Source organism: Austrofundulus limnaeus, unplaced genomic scaffold (genome assembly GCF_001266775.1).
Source record: "Austrofundulus limnaeus strain Quisiro unplaced genomic scaffold, Austrofundulus_limnaeus-1.0 Scaffold142, whole genome shotgun sequence".
In the NCBI taxonomy this organism is placed as follows: domain Eukaryota; kingdom Metazoa; phylum Chordata; class Actinopteri; order Cyprinodontiformes; family Rivulidae; genus Austrofundulus; species Austrofundulus limnaeus.
In genome coordinates, this window is record NW_013952544.1 from 284,864 (window position 1) to 288,420 (window position 3,557).

Genomic DNA, 3,557 nt, shown 5'->3' on the forward strand with positions numbered 1-3,557 from the left:
AGTAATCAAAGCTAAAGGTCCAATTAAATACTAGACAGAGACTTTTTTTGTGTAAAACAGTTCGTTTGGTTCCTGATTTTTGTGGAATCTCATCATAATAAAAAGTAGACTTGTTAATATTACATTTGAAGCATTATGTGAACATTTCTTCTCATATCTAGTTTTTGATTGTTTCATATAAGACAAACAAAACACTCGAGAAATTTTTAGTAGCTTTTTGTCCTAAAATGTAAATACATACCAGTAGAACCTTAGTTTTTAGAAACTGACCCACAGAGTTTTTTTATTTTACATAAATAAGTGCAGTAAACGCCTGTTAAACCTGTGGTTTAATCAAACAGATTCATTAATTCCAGTTTATTTGACACTTTGCTCCGGCTGCTTTGCCTTCAGAGGAGTTTTTGCAAACYTTTAGCCCCCCGAGCCCACAGAGACCACAAACATCTACAGACTGCAGCTAACACCAACCCAAAGACATCTGCACACATGACAGATCTGAGAGATAAGAGAGCATGATGTTCCACAGAACCCACCACCACCATCACCATCATCATCATCATCATCATCACCATCATCATCATCATCTTCATCACTCTGGACTGAACTCTGATGCTGCTCAAGACCGCTTTGGATTTTTTTAAACAAGTTTCTGTAAGTGAGGAGGGTGAAGTGGTCCTAACACAGATGTGATCAGCTCAGGTCCGGAGATAAAATTAATTCTGATCCAAATTAAAATGAGATTAGAGTCAGGTGTGTTAAAGTTTGTTTTAAAGTGCTTTAAACTGTCATGATTGTAAGTGCCCGTACAATCATAAAATCTGGTTTTGAAACACGGTTTAAGCAGAAATTTGTGAAATTCTTTGAAACGTCAAACATAAACGTTGATGCTTTTAATGCATATTTTTATTTAATAAGAAAATCAGTTAAATTGTTTAACAAACTTATTTCTTTTTGTCTCACAGGAGCTGTACTGCTGTGTAACAGTATCCTGTCATCTGCTGTCTTATTTTAGTTAATATAAATAAAATAACATCTTTGCTTAGTTATAAATCCAGCAAACAAGAGAACGTAAAGAAGAGAGAAACTTCAAAAAATTTGAAAAAAAATAGTTCCTTTTAAAAAAATGACCTTAAATCTAAAAAAATAAAATAAAATTCAATATCCGAAAGGAAATGGTTGCAGTTACATATCTACACCAGTAGATGGCAGAATAAGGCAACTGATAAACTGAATGTATTCAGTGAATGAGCTGCAGCTTTTAGTCATCTTTTAAAAACTGGAAGCACAAAATGATTATTACAAAAAATACAATTAATGTAAGTTCTATCAAAGTTTATTTTTTATGTAAAACTGTTGTTTAATTCATGTCAGATATTGTGGAATGGCACCAATTCAGCATTTTTAATAAAACTTTAAAGAACGTTGGTTTTATTTTTTCACATTTTGTATTAAGCTACTTCTACAGACATATTTCTTCAGCCTGATGTCACCTTTGATAAACATAAATATATACGCATATTTAGTGGCTGAAGGTCATGGGGTCATGGTGAATTTTAGTGTCCTCCTTGATCATTTTCCATGATCCAGAGCTGCCAGATGAGCCGATCAGTTCATGTTCAGTGCTTCTATAAATGAACAGCTTCGCTCTGCAGGGCTTCTATATTAGTCATCTCTGTGTTCAGGCAGATAAAAAAAAAAAAAAAACTTCAAACTTACCACACATCCATACCTCAAAGCCAAACCTGTGCTCTACTGTGTGAAAAAAAAAAAAAAAAAAACTTCAAACTTACCACACATCCATACCTCAAAGCCAAACCTGTGCTCTACTGTGTGTCATCTTTTGTAATGCTTTTTATTATCCGGAGCAGCAGAGTAGCTGCAGCATTTTAAGATAATGTTGCCTGCACAGTTCAGATATGAAGCTGCAGGTTTCAGAGGCTCAGAGGCGTCAGCTGCAAACGGACCTGACAGATCCTGTCTCTGATGCACTGAGTCATTAATCCTAAAGATGCTCATCGTCACAAAGTCATTTCTGCATTAAAAACATTTAACTATCACTTCTACAGGATGTAAAACTCTTGGTAAAAACAAGCTAATCAGAATTACTGGTGTTTTTAAAAGTTTCACCAAAAGAAAAGTGTGCACTGTTATTTATTATTATTAATAATGTTTGCTTAATTTGGAGTAATGGACAATGCAATGCTAGCTACAAATGACTGGGACCAGAATAGTTCTTCATAGAGACTGATTAATGTGAATAATGAGTGGAAAATTTGAATATTTGAAAAATGTACAAATTTTGAGGGGGTTGAAAGTTCAAGAGTCTGTTTAAGACTTTGTTTCAGTATTTTTGCGGTCGGTCGGGGTTGGTCAGTCGGTCGTTCGTTCATTTCCCCAAAATTCTTTGTGGTTCTCCTTCTTTTTGACAGTTCAGTTTTGTCCACATCCTCCCAGGACTAGAATTTAATCTGGAAATTATCAAAAGTAGGGGAAAAAAACAAAGAAAAAAGCTCCTACCAGCTGCCATCAGTTCAATTTTCATATGGATGCAGAAAAAAAAAACCGGTCCTGTAAAGAGTCAGAGCAATATTCAACATCAGTTCAAATTCAATCATTAATTCAAATCAGTTTACATGCAAACATTGATACAATACACACTTTAAATAACTAAACAAGCAGTCCAGTAATCATATGGGTTTTCAATGCAGAATTGCATTGGAAAACTTGTTAATTTAACTGCGCAGTTATATTTAAAAAATACTACTTCCGGTTAGCATGTCTATCCCAAAATGAGTCGAAAATAAATAAACTGAACCCAAAATCATTTAGGAATGATAGCCGAAAGGAAGGGCACATCTTTTCAAATTAATCGGTGTGCAAGTTGTCCAGGTGCAACTTAAGAATAAGGGTTCAATTAAACTTCAAATCTGAAAACAAACCTTTTTCTAACGGAGTTCGGCGGTCACGGTAGCAGCGCAGCAAAGCATGATTTTAAACAGCCAAACTAAATTGAATGCTACTTTAAAAGACAAACATACAAAGCTTACAGCGGAGTCAAAGGTGTAGTTTTATGTTTCGAAGGATTTTGAAAAGCAATCAGTGGTCAGTTCTGCTTAGAAGCAGTAAGTGTGTTAAAGCTGATTTTATGTTAAAATGGCCTGCCAAAGTGGGAGCTGCTCCACTCCCCAGTTACCGCAGTGAAGTTAGTTTCAAGTTGGATATTCGATATTCGAGCTCCGTGAATCAAGGGTTGTCTCCCTCTTGTCTAAACCGGTGAAAGCGGTCTGACGTCGGCCAGCAGCCCTCCGGCTGCTCGCTCATCTACAAGCGGTGGTTCGCTTAGGGATCGTCAATAAATTACCGACCGAAAAATATGTGCAGGAAAAAAATTCAATAGCTTCCAGGCCATGTGACCCAGGCACATGAAACATATGTCAAACTGTTCAGCTACATGAGACACATAAGGCACACTCCTTTTTATTTTGATTTTATTGCTTTTACTATTTTTGAGTAATTTTTAAGTGTAAAATTGAGGTTTTCTTTCAATACCTTCCAGA

At 35.6% G+C, this 3,557-nt stretch overlaps 1 protein-coding gene across 1 annotated transcript in view; it reads right to left on the minus strand.

The window, feature by feature from the left end:
* Positions 1-3,134, minus strand: part of LOC106522987 (antigen WC1.1) — a 40,551-nt gene extending 37,417 nt beyond the window's left edge. Inside the window, exons 1-2 of the mRNA XM_014016264.1 lie at positions 3,048-3,134; positions 2,518-2,568 (exon numbers count right to left, since the gene is read on the minus strand). The gene's annotated coding sequence lies outside the window, so the exon portion shown is untranslated. The remainder of the gene's footprint in view (positions 1-2,517; positions 2,569-3,047) is intronic.
* Between the last annotated feature and the right edge of the window lie 423 nt (positions 3,135-3,557).